The sequence below is a fragment of the Pipistrellus hanaki genome, assembly GCF_964339955.1.
Source record: "Pipistrellus hanaki genome assembly, chromosome: 1".
In the NCBI taxonomy this organism is placed as follows: domain Eukaryota; kingdom Metazoa; phylum Chordata; class Mammalia; order Chiroptera; family Vespertilionidae; genus Pipistrellus; species Pipistrellus hanaki.
The window spans coordinates 38,113,639-38,130,153 of record NC_140503.1 but is presented as its reverse complement, the minus strand read 5'-3'; the positions used below and the strand labels follow the sequence as shown (position 1 = coordinate 38,130,153).

The 16,515-nt window shown below is 48.0% G+C and overlaps 1 long non-coding RNA gene across 1 annotated transcript; it reads left to right on the top strand.

The window, feature by feature from the left end:
• The first annotated feature begins 2,482 nt into the window (after window positions 1–2,482).
• LOC311624865 lies at window positions 2,483–16,301 on the top strand. Its single transcript, XR_014795397.1, has 3 exons — window positions 2,483–2,626; window positions 9,099–9,199; window positions 16,193–16,301. It is a non-coding gene; the product is annotated as an uncharacterized lncRNA (long non-coding RNA).
• The last annotated feature ends 214 nt before the right edge of the window (window positions 16,302–16,515 follow it).

Sequence of the window (16,515 nt, the reverse complement as noted above, 5' to 3'; positions counted from 1 at the left end):
GCCACGGTGCCAGGTAGGCGTGGTAAATGCCACAAGGTGGTCCTCTCTGCCTGAAACCCTCTTCCTCTGGTCTGTCTCTCCACCCCACCTCCCGACCCCTGGACACCCCACCTGAAACTGGCTTCTCCATTGCACCTGTGGCCCTGGTCCTACTCTCCAACTGACTCACCATGTCACATATTGTTCTTTGCCTATCTGCCTCCTACACCGTAACATTGGGATAAGGGCAATGACCTCACACACTCACTCAGCCCTCCCACAGCCCTGAGAATAGGTGCTTGGTACAGCAGCATTCCATGAATTTGAGTTGAATGAACCAAGCAAGAGAGAATTTTCTTACTTATAAAACATACCTTTCATTGATTCTAGATTCCAGTGGGTGTGCATATATAATGTTGGATTTCGCTTCACTCCTCCCCAAAAAGCTGTGAGTACATCAGGGGGCTCGAGTTGTAGGTGGTTCTTAGCACCAACAAGAACACACGAGGGTTCTCTTCAGCAGAGCACGAAGCTGCCTCTAATTCCTTCCAGGATGCTGTTTCTGGGCGGCGAGGAGAAGGGAGGAACATCACAGGGAAAAATAAGGGACCCAATGCCCAGAAGGAACTGGAGCAGGAAAGGCCCTGGGAGCAGTCGGGGCAGCCTGCTGTGGTCTTCATCCTGCAGGGGCATTAAGAATTCCCCTCCAGCCGAAACCGGTTTGGCTCAGTGGTGGAGAGTTGGTCTGCGGACTGAAGGGTCCCAGGTTCGATTCCGGTCAAGGGCATGTACATTGGTTGCGGGTACATCCCCGGTGGGGGGGGTGCAAGAGGCAGCTGGTTGATGTTTCTCTCTCCTGGACATTTCTAGCTCTCTATCCCTCTTTCCTCCTCTCTGTAAAAAATCAATAAAATATATTAAAAAAAAAAAGAAAAAAGAATTCCCCTCCATCCCCAGCCTCTTCATCCCACGTCTATTCATGCAGCCAGGAGTATGAATAGATCCACATCTGATGGCCTGTAGCCCTGAGGACTCTGCTGGAGTCCTGGGCGTGGCACAAAGCCAGAGGCTCTGCGTTGGGGCTGCCCCAGTTGAACGTCTGCTTAAGCATCTTCTGTTGAAGTTGGTCCTGCACCACCGGCAGCAGGACCGCTTAAGAGTCTGCAGATTCCTGGGCCCAATCCCACCACCCCCACCCCCACCCCCAGAATTGGCCTCCACAAGCAGGGCTCAGTGTCTGCTTTTTAAAAAAATATATTTTTTTATTGATTTCAGGGAGGAAGAAGAGGGAGAGAGATATATAAACATCAATGATGAGAGAGAATTATTGATCAGCTGCCTCCTGCACTGCCCCCCACTGCGGATTGAGCCCACAACCCAGGCATGCGCCCTTGATCAGAATCGAACCCGGGATCCTTCAGTCCACAGGCTGACACTCTATCCACTGAGCCAAACCAGCTAGGTTTTTAATAAGCTCCTCCCTTCTCCCCCTCCATGATTCTGAGGTGCGTGGTTCCCAAACTTAACAAGAGGAAAGGAGGGGATGACTTGCTTGGGGGCTAACTCAACTCCCGGCAGCTTCTATTGCAAATGGGAAAGGAACCCCACAGGCCGCTTGTTGGCTCAGCCTGGCCGAGTTGGGGTGAGCTCGCTGGCACGTGGGGCGGGGCCTGCGGGAACAAGGACAGCGCTCTGCTTTGGCGTGTCCACTGTCTGTTCTTAGCTGCAGCCTGACCCCTGGTGGTCAGCGAGTGGTTTGGCAGGAAGAACCCAGAGCCTTTGATTTTTTGGTATTCTGGGGGAAAGTCACACCCTTATAAACTCCACCTCCGCTTGCAAGACTCAGTGGCCAAGCCTGGGATGATCTGAGGAGGGAAGGATGTGCAGGTTATGGATTTTCCAAATTCCTTGTTTTGTCTCCGTTATGTACTCATTTGTTGGCACGTGTACCCCTGAATGTCTGAAGGTGGCACTTTAGCTGCATGTCTGCATCTCATCTGAGGGAGGGGGGAGAGAGAGAGAGGGAGAGAGAGAGAGAGAGAGAGAGAGAGAGAGAGAGAGAGAGAGAGAGAGAGAGAGAGAGAGAGAGAGAGAGAGAGAAGGAGGAGGAGGAGGAGGAGGAGGAGGAGGAGGAGGAGGAGGAGGAGGAAGAGGAGGAGAGTGTTTTCAAAATACATTATTTTTTATAGAAGTTTGGGGAGGGGGTAGCCAAGGTGAACAAACTGGCAACCAGACAGATAACCTGTGGCTTCTGCTGGTGACGCTGATTGGTGCCCTTTTCTCCATCCAGACTCCCAGACCCGCCTGCTGGCCTGCCTGGCGCCCCCTGGTGGAATGGGCTGCTCCCTGCTGCTGCTGCCCTTCCTCTGTCCCTCTGGGGCTGGGTCTCAGCATCCGGACCCCAACCTGGTCAGCCTCCTGAAGCTCAGTCCCGCCTGGGGTGCTGGTGGTCCTAAACGCAGGCCATTTAAAGACGCCTCTCCAGCCATCACCTCTCTCTTCCTTCTTAAATCCGGGGATTTTGGATTCCATTGGAACAGATCTCCTGGCTTTAATGATGATGAATAATATGCTTTTGTATTTTCAGAACTGAAGACAGGCCTACCTCAGAGCTATTGAGGGTTCCATCCCAGGCCGCCACCATTAAGTGAGTATCAGAATAGATTGAGTTGTTTCTCTTTGCTGGTGGGGTCTTTTGCCTTCAATTTTTAAAAAGGATGACATCTGTTAAAAAACCATGAAACGTCCGTGAGGTGCAATCAAATGGAGTGCAACAAAGTGCAGTGTGCCTGTGAAGAGCCCAAATCAGGGAATATATATATATTATTGATTTTTTACAGAGAGGAAGGGAGAGGGATAGAGAGCTAGAAACATCAATGAAAGAGAAACATCGGCCAGCCGCCTCCTGCACACTCCCACCGGGGATGTGCCCACAACCAAGGTACATGCCCTTGACCGGAATCAAACCTGGGACCTTTCTTTCAGTCTGCAGGCCGATGCTCTATCCACTGAGCCAAACCGGTTTCGGCCCAAATCAGGGAGTTCTTATTCTTTGGCCTAGTGACCACAAAGACAGAGTAAGTACTGTCGCAGGGAGGCGAGCACAGAGAAGGGCAGCGGGACCGGGATGGACTGGGGTGTGAGGGACACGCCTCCGAGAGTCGGGAGCCTGAGCTGCCGTCGGGCTCACGCTGCGCAGCCTGTTTATCCAGGCACGGAACCCCCCTTACTGGAGCCCCCGTGAGGCAGGCATTGGACTGGATGCCGGGGAGACAAAGAAAATAAGACATATGGTTCCTGCCCTCGAGTTATTTTCAGTTTTGTGGGAGGCAGTGGAAAGACATCTAAACCAAAATTTGTCACACTGTTTGGGCCACGAATTTATCTGGCATATTTAGCTTTTTGACTTGCTGCATGATCATCAGTGTCACCCATGCATAGAGTACATAGAATCATAGTTAATTCTCACGGTCACCCTAAAGGAGAGGGAGCCCTATTATCTCTCCATTTTATAAATGAGAAAATCGAGTCCTCAGGGAGATCAGAGCGTACCAAGGTCAAATCACTGCTGAGTGATGGGACGGCAGCCGGATCCGGGTCCGCCTGGAATCCACGCCCGTGCTGCTGCCCACCGGTGGCAATGTCCCGCAGCGTCTTCCACCTCTAACCTTGTCCCCGCTGTTCTCTTGTTTACAGTCAGCTTCTCACCCTCTCACTTACAAGCTTATCTCTACCCACCGACCCATCCCGACGCCCTTTCCTCCAGTCTCGGAGGATAAGGCACATCCTCTTGTCGAAGCTCACTCATCATCCCGCACACCTCCTTCAGCCCTCTTAAGACTCTGTCCACTCGTCTCCTCTCTCCTGGGCGTACTAGTACTTACCCGCTGCTTCTTCTTTCAATACGGCCCATAAACATAAAGGCTCTCCTTTGCCAACGAAACCCATAAAACACAACCAAACAGAAGCTCCCTCTGCCCTCTAGCCAGGTCAGCCCTGTCCAGTCCCCATCCCACCCCACCAGCCACTATCCCCATCACCCATCTCTCTCCCCCCCTTCTCACCCAATGCCATCCAGAAGGTAATCCACCTTCATGGTCTCCATTTTCTCGACTTCCCTTCGCTCTCCTGTCCATGGCCACCCACTTCTGCAACAAGTGTGGGGCGTGGCAGTCTCTACCTTACCGGTCTCTTTGCTGCATCTGAACCCATTGAGTCCTTCTTCCTCGGGGTCCCTAATCACATAATGTCTCTGGCAATGCGCTTTCCTGCTTCTGCTCACACCTCTCCACCATTCCTCCTCTGTCTCCTTTGTGGATTTCTCTTTCCAACAGCTCCCTTCCGCTACTTACCCCTTAAACGTCATTCCCAGAAACCTCTTCTTCTCCACTGCTTTTCTCCCTCTTTACTTCCTTCCAGGACAGTCTCCGCCACTCTCCTGGTTTGAACTGTACCTGCCTGTGCTGTCTCCCCAATAAATACCGCCAGCCTAGAGCCTTCTATTGTACAAGCTCCTGCTGTGTGTCTCTGCCTGCTGGGTGCCCCCACCTGGATGTCCTTGGAGCACTTCAACTCAACAGGCACAAAACCAGGTTTACCACCTTCCTCCTAAGGCAGTGGTTCTCAACCTTTCCAATGCCGCAGCCCTTTAATACAGTTTCTCATGTTGTGGTGACTCCCAACCATAAAATTATTTTCGTTGCTATTTCATAACTATAATTTTGCTACTGTTAATGAATCGTAATGTAAATATCTGTGTTTTCCAATAAGCTTAGGCTCTACAGCAGCGGTTCTCAACCTGTGGGTCATGATATTTACATTACGATTCATAAACATAGCAAAATTACAGTTATAAAGTAGCAACGAAAATAATTTGATGGTTGGGGGTCACCACAACATGAGGAACTGTATTAAAGGGTCGCGGCATTAGAAATGTTGAGAATCACTGTTCTAAGTCAACTCTTCTGCCTGCTGCCATTCCTCCTATTCCTGTAGGCTAGGAACTTAGAATCATTCTTGATCTCTCACATTCAGTTGGTTGATAAGCTCTTTTTGAGTGAGTCCTGTAAATGCTCCTCTCTTTACCATTCCCCCTGTCCTGGTCAGGCCACCATCCTTTCTTGCCTGAATTACTATAATCGCATCCTAGCTAATTTCCCTACATATAGGAATATCCTTCCTAAACCTGTCCTCCACCTTGGGGGTTCTGTTGAAAATATGAACCGCCTTCATCAAACTCTTCTGCGGTTGTCCACCACTTAGAGCAGGAGCCCTAGCCTTTCCGTCTGGCACACTAGGGCCCTGTGTCCAGCAGCTGCCTACCACAGGGCTGTTTCTTCAATGACTCTGTGACTCACTCTCTGGCACTGCAGAACTGCCTAGGTCATGGACTGCGTTTTTTTCTTCCTCACTTTAGTCAATCAAGACATTTTCTTGCTTATAACGTGAGATTTATGAGCTACGGAGGAGACTTTCCAAATTCATGAGGTTCGGTAATATGCTTTTTATAAGCCGCTTAGCTTCTATGTGAGGAGGAAGGACGTGGAGAGAAATGGTTGCCCCATTTGTAGAGGGCTACATGGTGCCGTGGCTCTGAGACTAGGCTCGAAGCCTACAGCCCAAGCACAGGTGTATCTGAAGTGAGATGGAAATTAATTCCACTCCCGTATTCCTTCCCTGGCACAACAACAACAAGAAATGTTGCCTTCAGTGAACATGCAAGGGCAGAACATGGGAACAACGTGCCCTCGCTGTTGTGGGGAAAGAGCTAAGGAATGCGCTCACATTTTGTGGGAGGAATTCGGTGGTTTTAATGTTTAGTCAAGGTTCAAATAAACGCTGGGTCAGGAGCAGAGAACCCTGGTCTACCCCATTTTGAAGGTAGAGCTCTGACAAGGATATGGCCACAGAAGGAGCAATAAGGCCAAGTATAAGCACCAAGATGGCAAATCTTACAATTTCCAACCAGTTCTCCACGTTCTCCCCCAAACAGTCTCCCCTTCTCCCACTGTCTCCTGAGCCTCCACAGAGTCTCCTTTCATGATCTTTGGTGTTTCCGTACCATTTTAAGAGTGAGGCAAGCACCTGTTAAAGCACGAATTGCATTTTCATCTGATCTGAAACAGGCCTGACTTCAGACTTCCACTGCCTTGCTAGTAGCCTTTCTCTTCTGAAAGAAGAGAGTCGTGTGCCATCTTGTGGTGGAGGGCCGCCACAACAACAGCTATGCAACCACAGCATCCCGCCCAGTCCAGCACGGGGGTTCCTGGGTGTAAAGCTCTAGCAAGGGTTTTGGTTCAGGGGCAACAGCAATCAGAGAATGCACCTTGGAGAGGCACTAGGGGCTGCACTAGTCATTAAGAGCAGTGGGTTATAGTCTAAAGGGATTTTTCCTGGTCTCTCACTAATATGATTTCATCTCTAGGTGCCATTTCCCCAGCGTTAATAAATTAATTCTGATTCGTGGTGTTTATTTAAAAAAAATAATAAGTAAAGACCTTGCACAGTGGCAAGAACACCAGAATGAGCGCTAAGACCCCGGGTGTCCAATCACCCTTCTGCCACAGACAGGTGAGCTAGCAACAGAATATAATAGAAAGGGCATTGGCTTGGGGCCAGGAGGTTCCTACCCAAGCGCTGGTACAAAGCAGTGTGTTACCTTAGGGCTTAGGCTTAGGGAAACTTACTGAGTACCGTACTTTCCTGGGGCCAAGTGCTGTCCAAGGTACTTCTCATGGTTCTTCGGTTTCTCACAGCCAACCTACAGGACAGTGGCTCTGTAAGTGAGGAAACTGAGGCTCAGCAAGGGGGAGTGAGCTGTCCAAGGTCTGTCCAAGGTCACAGACCCCATGAGTGACAAGTCAAGGTCTGACCTGAGATCTGACTCCAAAGCATATAGTCCTTTTTCTAAAGGTGCATACTTTTATAATGTTTGATCCTGTGGATGTGCGTGTGGTGGTGGAGGGGCAGGATACGGGTGTTCACACCCAGGCCAGATGGCTTGAATGTATTGGGTCACTTGCTGATCAGGCAAGCTGTCTCCACCTGAGCACTCAACAAAGCTATGGACGCTACGTGTGTTCTCATTTCCCCCCTCATCTGACGTTGTTTATAAAGGCATCTTAAGAGATGAAAGTATCTAAGCTTGAAAACTCATGTTCTTTGATTTCTGAACATAAAAGACACCGCCTGGAGAGAGAACCCTGACTGAGGGATTAATAGGAACATGAAGTCCTTTCCAGGGAGGACAAGACGCCCTCCTGGCCATTGATGCTGAGCTTCCCTAAGGGCTGTCACTGCCGGGTCGATGCACCACCTCCTTGAGATGTTTATTATTGTCCCTGTTTGGCTCCTGAGGGAACTCAAGTATGGAGAGTCTAAGAAACTTGTTCGCGTTCACTCAACTATGATTTAAACACAGTCCTTTTTTATTTTATTATTTTGTGTGTTTTATAATATATTTTATTGATTTTTTTTTTTTTTTTACAGGGAGGAAGGGAGAGGGATAGAGAGTTCGAAACATCAATGAGAGTCATCGATCAGTTGCTTCTTGCACACCCCCTACTGGGGATGTGCCCAAAACCAATGTACATGCCCTTGACCGGAATCGAACCTGGGACCCTTCACTCCACAGGCCGACAGTCTATCCAGTGAGCCAAACCGGTTAGGGAAACACAGTCCTTTTTAAAAACAACATTAATGAAGTATAGTTAACATACCGTGGAGCTCACATGAAGTAAAATTTGGTAAATTTTGACAGATGTAAAGTGATAAAACCATCACTACAATCAAGATAATGAACATATCCACTATCCCCACAGATGTCCTCAGTTCTCCTGGGAATCCTTCCACCTTCCCCACCCCCAGCTTTCTCTCCACCCCCACACTGCCATCCCCTGACAACCACTGATCTGCTTTCTGTAACTTAACTTTAATTTTATACAATTTTATATAAATGGAAATATTTATATGGCATGTACATGCTCCCTTCTTGTTCTGGTTTTGTCTGTTTGGCATACATATCTTGAGATCCATTCATGTTGCTGCATGTATCACTAGTTCATTCTCTTTTATTCTTGAAGAATATTCCTTTATATGGATAAACCACAACTTGTGTATGCCATGATGGTAGATACTTGGGTTATTTCTCTTTGGGGCTATTATGAACAAAACTGCTGTGAACATTTATGCCCAAGTTTTTGTAATGGACATGGGCTTTCATTTCTCTTAGGTAAATACCTAGAAATGGAATACCTGGGATAGAAGATAGGAATGTTTTTAACTTTTTAAGAAATAGCTAAACTGTTTCCAAAGTGCTTGTACCTGTCACATATCAGCAGTGTATGAGACCTCCAGCTTCTCTACATCCTTGCCAACACCTGGTATGGTCAGTCTTTCCCATTTTACACATTTGCATAGGTCTGTAACACTATCTCATTGTGGTTTCACGTTACAGTTTCTTAATGACTAATGATGATGTTAAGTGTCTTTTCATGAGCTTATTAACCATTCATACATCTTCTTTAGTGATGGGTCAGTATAAATCTTTTGCCCATTTTAAAAATTGGGTTGTTTGCTGATTATTGAATATTGTGAGTTCTTTATATATTTTGGATATGAATATTTATCAGATATGTGATTTTTCAAATGTTTTTCATATTCTATAGATTGTTTTTTTAGTCTCTTAATGTCTTTTGAAGAATAGCCCTTGCCTGTTTGGCTCAGTGGATAGAGCCTTGGCCTGCAGAAGAAAGGGTCCTGGGTTCGATTCTGATCAAGGGCCCCTATCTTGGTTGTAGGCTCCTCCCTGGCCTGGGCCTCCATCTGAGTTCATGCAGGAGGCAACCAATTGATGTGTTGCTCTGTCATCAATATTTCTTTCTGTCTTTCCCTCTCTATAAAATTCAATGGAAAAATATCCTCAGTGAGAATTAAGAGAAAAAAAAAGAGTAGAAGTTTTAAATTTGATGAAGTCACAAAAGTTCTAGAGGTTTTATAGTTCAGGACTTTACTTTTAGGCCTATGATTTATTTTGGTTATTATGATTTTTTTTAACCAAAAATGATGTGAGATATATATTGAGGTTCTTTTTATTTACCCACATTTCTTTTCTTTTTTAGCAAATGGATGGATATTTAATTATTCTAGCATCACTTGTTGAAAAGACTACCCTTTCTCCACTGAATTTCCTTTGCAATTTTCTTGACTATCAATTGGCCAGGTATGTGTAACTCTATTTTCATAATCTCTATTCTATTTCACTGATCTGTTTGTTATCTTGATGCCAATACCATACTGTCAATCACTATCCTATAAAATAAAGATGGAATAATATGCAAATGGACCATTATGCCCTCACAAGATGGCTGCCTACAACCAGGCCAGCAGGGGGGTTAGTGAGGGATGACCAAACAACTGAATAAGCAGGCTGCGTGGAGCGACCAGGCCAGTATGGGTGTTAGTGAGGAACAATCAAACAACTAAACAGCAGGCTGCATGGGGTGACCAGGCTGGTAGGGGAGCCATGAGGGGCAACCAGGCCGGTGGGGGGGTGGTGGGGGTGGGGGCAGTTGGGGGCAACCAGGCTGGTAGAGGGGGGAAGTTAGGGGCAACCAGGCAAGCAGGGTAGGGCAGTAAGAAACAACCAGGTCAATGGGTTGGGGGAAATTAGAGGCAACCAGACCAGTTGGGGGGAGGCAGTAAGGGGTGACCAGGCAGGCAGGAGGGGGGGGGTGGCAATTCAGAGCAACCAGACTGGTAAGGGAGGCAGTTAGAGGTGATCAGGTCAGCACACAGAGGCAGTCAATCAGGTCAGCAGGTGGGGGGCAGATAGGGGTCAGCAGACAGGCAGGCAGGTGAGTGATCAGAAGCCAGCAGTCCAGGATTATGAGAGAGATGTCCAACTGCTGGTTTAGGCCCAATCCCCAGGATCGCGACTAAACCGGCTGTTGGACACCCCCTGAAGGGTCTTGGATTGGAGAGGGTGCAGGCTGGCCTGAGGGGACTCTCCCCTCCTCAGCCCCCCCACATGAATTTCATGCACCGGACCTCTAGTAGATTTACAATAAGTCTTGGAATCAGGTCGTTTAGCCCTCCAGTTTTGTTCTTTTTTATAGTTGTTTTGACTATTCTTGGTCTTTTGCATTTCCCTACCAATTTTGGAATCTCCTTTTCAATTTTTATTAAAAAAAAAAAAGGGGGGGGGGGGACACTTGAGATTTTCTTTAGGATTGCATTGACTGTAAGAGTCACCTAGTTTTTATTTTATTTTATTTTTGTTACCATTTGTCAGGAGTTGTAGTCCTTTGTTCCCTAGTGTTTATATTTTGAAAACCAGTGTTCCATTTTTTTTGTAGTTTTTTTTTTTGTTTTTTTGTGGTTTTTTTTTTTCTGTTTTAGACAGCAATTGTAAACCCAGTCTTTTTATTCCATCTTCTCTAAAAATGGTAGAATAACAAACCAAGGCCTTTGACCCCCAAATCATATGTTCTTTCCAGAAGAAACCTGATATAAGAGAAGGTGGATGTAGTCTGGCCTTAAAATATATACATAAAAAGTTGTTTTACTCCTCTTTCTGCCTTCAGTAAATGCTTAAAACCCTGCCCCCAACACTCACTCCCTGACAAGACTGGGTCACTACACATCAGTTTTTAAGTTTCCAAATTTTGATTCTTTTACATTCAATTTATTACTTTTATCCATTTTTCTTTTTAATTATGGAAAGTCACAAATGCCGAAACCGGTTTGGCTCAATGGATAGAGCGTCAGCCTGCGGGCTGAAGGGTCCCAGGTTCGATTCCGGTCAAGGGCATATAACGTGGTTGCAGGCACATCCCCAGCAGGGGGTGTGCAAGAGGAGCTGACCGATGACTCTCTCTCATCGATGTTTCTAACTCTCTATCCCTCTCTCTTACTCTCTGTAAAAAAAAATCAATAAAATATATTTTTAAAAAAAGAAAAGAAAGTCACAAAGAACCTGATTTGGTGGCAAATGTACTCATTTGGAGAAGATGGAGAAGGTGCTTTGTCCTCTGAAATTTTGATAGTTAAGTGATTTCCTAGTGTGGATGACATATACCTAAAAGCCCAAGTGACCAAATGACCAGACAACCAGTTGCTATGATGCGCACTGACCAGAGCAGGTGTGCCACTCAGCAATCTTACTGAGCCATGGTGGCAGGCACAGCGGGGCTGGAATGAGTGTGAGCGACTCAGCACCTGGCCTGGGCTCAGGCTCCTCCTCAGTTGCTTGCTGCTTCATGCATTACTATCTCCCCTGAAGGTCCTGGATTGCTAGAGGGTGCAGGCCAGGCTGAGGCACCCCACTGGTGCACGAATCTGTGCACCAGGCTTCTAGTATCCTAATATATAAAAACCCAGAGTTCATAAAAGTCTAAAATGTCTGAAGGCTTGACCGACCGGAAGTCAGTCCGCAGTCAGTGCTGGGTTGCTGTGGTGTGGGTGCAGTGAACCCGCACTGATTGCCAAGGGGGCTCTAGATCAGGCCTGGAGAGAGGCCTGGAGAGAGAGGCAGGGTCTGATCTGCAGCCTCTATGGCAGCTGTTGGTCAGCCATTACCTCTCTCTTTCTCTCTGGGCTTCGCCAGCAGCCGTGCTTCTGTTTCTCTCTGGGCTTCCATGAGGGCTGCTGATCAGCCTTGTCTCTCTGATCAGGCCCAGAGATACACCCAAAGATGTTGACTGGCATAGAAACTGACCATTCAGAACCAAATCTAAGTGAACTGTGAGGAGCCAATGGCTGCCTAGGAGGCAGAGCTTTTGACACTGACTGGCATAGAAACCAACCAATCAAAACCAAATTGGCCTGCAGGGGAGGGCAGTTGGGGGTGAGATCAGGCTAGCAGGGGAGGGCAGCTAGGGTTCAATCAGACAGGCAGAGCCAGTTAGGGGCAATCAGGATGATAGGGGAAAGCAGTTAGGGGCAAGATCAGGCTGGCAGGGGAGGGCAGTTGGAGGCAAGATCGGGCTGGCAGGGGAGGGCAGTTGGGGACAAGATCAGGCCAGCAAGGAAGGGCTGTTGGGGGCAAGATCAGGTCAGCAGGGGAGGACAGTTAGGGGAGATCAGGTAGGCAGGCAGAGGGATTAGAGATAATCAGGCAGGCAGAGGCAGTTAGGGGCGGTCAGGCAGGCAGGTGAGCGGTTAAGAGCCAGCAGTCACAGATTGTGAGAGGGATGATCGACTGAAATCTGGATCAGGCCTAAACCAGCAGTCAGACATCCCCCAAGGGGACCCCAATCAGAGAGGATGCAGGCTAGGCTGAGGGAACCCCCCTCCATGCATGAATTTTGTGCACCAGGACACTAGTCCTATGCAAATTGACTGTCACTCCAACACACAAGATGGCTGCCCTTATGTGGTCAAAGATGGGTGCCCCCATGTGAACACAAGAAGGCTGCCACAAGATGGCCAGCAGGATTGGTGGGGGTGGGAGTTGGGAGGGACCAGAACTGCAGGGGAGGGCAGTTGGGGGGGGTTTGGGGGAACCAAGTCTGCAGGGGATGGCAGTTCCAGGGGGACCAGACCAACAGAGGAGAGCAGATGAGGCTGGCAGGGGAGGGCAGTTGGTGGGGGACAAGGCCTGCAGGTGAGGGCAGTTAAGGGTGACCAGGTTGGCAGGTGATGGCAGTTAGGGGTCATCAGGATGGCCAGAGAGGGCAGTTAGGGGCAATTGGGCTGGCAGAGGAGCAGTTAGGCATCAATCAGACTGGCAGGGGAGTGGTTATGGGGTGATCAGGCTGGCAGGCAGAAGCAGTTAGGGGCAATCAGGAAGGCAGGCAGGTGAACGGCTTGGAACCAGCAGTCCTGGATTTTGAGAGGGATGTCCCATATTGGAGAGGGTAGGCTGGACTGAGGGACACACACCTCCATGCACAAATTCCATGCACCAGGCCTCTAGTATATATATATAAGACAAGCTTTTCTGATAAATCTCATCTCTTCCCCAAATGGAAAGTGAAATCCAGGGCTGTGGGCTGGTTGTACACAGAAGCCCTAATAATCTACCATATGTACTTGTCTTCATTAACTTTTTGGAAATGAACCTGTTGGGAAAGCTAATCTAATGTCATCCATTATATAAGAAAAACAGAAATTAGATCATTAATGTGAATGTGCTGGTGCCAAGGCAAAAGTAATGAAAAATGCCTGATGACTGTTCCCTCCTTCAAAGCAGCCCTTTAATTAAGATTTCTCCCACCTGCAAAAACTAATTTCATGTGAAGCATTTCAATTTGCACTTCCAGAAAGTAACCCTTTTGCATTACAGGAAATTTATGTTTATTATCTGGGAAGGAAACGAGGCCTCAAGGCACAGGGAGATAACTCAGCGTGGGACGAGCAGTCACATTTTCAATTCCTTGGACTAAATTTAGTCTTACTGATTTTTTTTCACATCGACAGTCAGCGTAAGCAATATCGTTGGAGGTTATGAGGCTGGCTGTGGGTTTTACTCCCCCACCCCCTTGAACGTGTTGATGAAAACAGAAGCCTGAAAACCAGTCTTGCTTCCAGTTGCCAGCTTCCGTGAAGACGGGGCCCCATAAGCGCGATAACCACTCAGATTATTAATTATTCACCCTGACAGCCAGTGATCACCGGAACATATAGTACTGACCCAGCTGCTCGGCTCTCTCAGAAATGACTTAATTGCACAGTCAGAACAGCTGCTAGCGCCAGCCAGAGACACAGCGAAAACAAAAGGGGGGCGGGGGGGGGGGGGGGGAGGACAGTTTAAGGAGAAACAAGGCAGGATTAATTTGTGGTCTACCTCATTAAGATCTCCTGCTGTCATCCTCTGCTGAGCCACCGCGCCGAGCCTTCGTTTGAGCAAATGATCGCCTCCCTCCAGTTACATTTATTACTTCCCTTGATTTTGCAAAAATCATAACAACCCGTAAGAGTCATTAAAAGTGCTTGGAGCATGTAATTCTTTCCAAATGGAAAAAGCTTACCCAAGGAGACCAGGGATGGCCCACAGGACTGTGGCCCTTCTCTCTGGTGGGGTGAAATCTCCCCTTAGAAGTGGCTCCATAAGCCCAGGGCACCTCTCACATTCCTCCCATTCTCCCCTCCCTCTTTTCCTTCCTCTCCTCTTTCCATCTTTCCTTTTCTCGTCCCTTGTTACCCTCTGGCCGCTGGAGTGACCTGGAGGGGGTATCAGGGGATTGGATGGGGTATCAGGGGCATGGATCTGTGGTGGCTGTCACTACACGTATCAAGCAGGGTGCATGCATCATTCATGTAATCCTCACGATAACCTTAAAGGAGGCATTTCTCCCCATTACACAGGTAGAGCAGTTGAAGCGTAGAAAGGTTGTACAATTCATCTAAGACCATTGTACTGGTTCTCAAGCGATTTCTTTCTGTTTCAAAACCACCCTTCTGTGCCCTCTGAGGTGGGGGCCCTGCACACCACCTTTCTGCTCTGTCCGTGGCTCTTTGTTGGCTAGAGAGACGTGAGGGCTGGAGAAGGGGCCTTGTGCTATTTGCTTCGTGGTACTATCGCCATTCCCTCCAGTAGTGTTGTGTCACCTCAGCAACTGCAGCTTTCCACATCCCAGAACCAGCCCCTCAGACATACGAGTGCTGGTCACCCAGCACCCCCTTCCCAGAGGTCCGGGTCCCGGTTATAAAGGGCCCTGCTCGGAGCCTCCAGGTTCTGAGCTCCTCTTCTTGTCTTTGTTTCCATTTGTTCAGGGGCAGTGACCACTTCCCAAAGTTACTATCTCTCTGGTGGCCCAGGGGCCCCTTTTTACCCTTTTGGGTCTCTAATACTCACACTCCAATCCCCTCTCTTAAATTATTTTCTGATAAAATGACTGGCTTGCTTGCTGACTAATACACACAGGAGCAGTGGGATTCAAAAGCGAGTCCGTCCGACTCCACATCCAGAGCTTCATTCCTCCTCTGTGCTGCTGCCACCTCATCTGCAACCTGCTGACAGCGATGCTTTGCTGGGCCAGACTTTACTCACGCTCCTGAGCCTTCTCCTGGGCGCATCTGTGCTCTGCCTTGAAAATCAAGTTTAAGCAAGAACCTTGCTAGGTCAGTTTAACCAGAACCCCACCCTCAATAACTAGTCAGGTTCCTCCTCCCCCACATTCCCCAGGTGATGCTGGCATGTCTTCAGCAGGAATCCTCTTAGATCGGTTTAGCCAGTAAACACCCCTTACTCCTGATGTTTCCTCTTAGTAACTTTCCATCCTCTGCTCTCCGCCACAACCCTTAGCTATAATTTCCCACTCACCCTCGCTGCATTGGAAGCTGAGCCCACACTCTGTCCCCCATGGCAAGATTCCATGGCAGTAGTCCCCATACCTTCACAATGGCCTTGAATAGTCAGCCTCACCACCTGTAACAATTGCCATGAAATATTTTTTCTTTAACCCGGACACTCAAGTAATACTTTGAATCAACTGTAACTGAGAACTCCAGTTGTAGTCTTCAGTACATTTCTTGGGGTAAGTCCTAAACTTTGTTGTATTGATAACTGAAGTTTCCATCCACCATTAAATGGTTTGGAAAGCACCTGGCATCATAGAAGCAAATCTAAAATCCTCAGCTAAGTAAGGTGGGAACTCCGATGAGTCGATTCCTAAAAAGATCAAAGAAATGACACATTTGCAAGTCATAGGATTAAGGAGAATTTAACAGCCCTCTGAGTTTGGATGGGAAGAAATATCATTCCTCTAAAAGCAGAACTTACAATATATTTTCAACCTTGTCTTGCTGATCATTTCATTATGCAGAGGAAGAGGAAGAAACAAAAGGAACTGCTCTCCTGGATTTCATGCTGACCTCCCAGGAAGAGCCTGCTGTTGAAGCAGAAGAACAGGGACCCCCAGGGCTGGTAATCTGGGCGTGTCTGTCACGAGCGGGATTACAATGACCAAGAGAAACCATTCTGAAGTGCCTCTGACAGGGGTTCTGAGTGTCAGTACACAGCTCTCAGAAGTGTAGTCTAATCCTATAACCAGACACTCTGGAAAAGAAACCAGTATAAAGAACTGCAGGATCTCAAAAATAAAATCCTGAGGATACAAGAGGGTGGCTCTTGATAAGTAGGGGAAGGGATTGGCCTCCAAAAATGCCGGTGTGACTGCACAGAGAGCAGTTTGATGAGCTTAACTCTCCAAGGCCGGGCAAAAGACGGGGGAGGTGCACAGCGCGTGACCTGTGGGTGCCTCTGTTTCAGAACTGTCTAGCGAAGAACAATCCAGCTTGCTGCCTAGCAGATACTTGCAGTCCTTGGAGGAGATAGACAGTACACTAATCAATAAACAAACCAATAACTGTATGAAAGATGACAGGTAAGTACAATGTGGTGAACTCATTAGAGTTGACGCTATTCTACCATTTTTGACCTTCAAAAATGGCAATTGCATGTGGGGTAACCTACTGTGTTGGGGGGGGGTAGGGGCAGAGGGGGGAGAGGATGGGGGGCAGATTTTACAGGAGCAGTGAGAAGAGGCCTCTCAGAGAAGGTGGCATAGGATCAGCGACCTGTGTACCGTGAGG